This window comes from Microtus ochrogaster, chromosome 7 (genome assembly GCF_000317375.1).
Source record: "Microtus ochrogaster isolate Prairie Vole_2 chromosome 7, MicOch1.0, whole genome shotgun sequence".
In the NCBI taxonomy this organism is placed as follows: domain Eukaryota; kingdom Metazoa; phylum Chordata; class Mammalia; order Rodentia; family Cricetidae; genus Microtus; species Microtus ochrogaster.
The window spans coordinates 21,355,510-21,356,043 of record NC_022014.1 but is presented as its reverse complement, the minus strand read 5'-3'; positions in this window follow the sequence as shown (position 1 = coordinate 21,356,043).

The following is a 534-nucleotide window of genomic DNA, read 5'->3' as shown; positions in this document are numbered from 1 at the left end:
AAGATTTAAGTAGTCAGAGAATAGAGAGCAGATGTAGTAAAACCCAACTCTACCCCTCTAAGTGTGGTACTGATGGGAGTATCACTCCTCATGTAGCCAGACATGCTTGACATAAGGACAGAGAAAGGATACAAGAGAAGAGAGTCAATGGTGGTAGCTTCCAAATGTGTGTGTGACAGAGAGTGAGTGTGTGTGTGTGTGTGTGTGTGTGTGTGCGTGCATGCTCTTATGTGTCAACATGTTAATGCAGGTGTATGCACATGTGATGTGTGCATGTGCACGCCTGTAGAAGCCAGAGGCCAGCACTGGGTGTCCCCCTCAGTAGTCTCCTACCTTCTGTTTTGAGATAAGATCTCTCAGTGAACTTGGAGCCCAGAGATCTGCTTGCTTCTACCTGCCCAGCACAGACTCTGGGGATCCAAAGTCCTCAGGCTTGTACAGAAAACACTTCCTCCACTGAGCACCACCCCGGCCCCAAAGTCACGCTCTTAACTTTTTGTTGTTGAAAAGAATATATGAAAAAGTCTTCTCGCT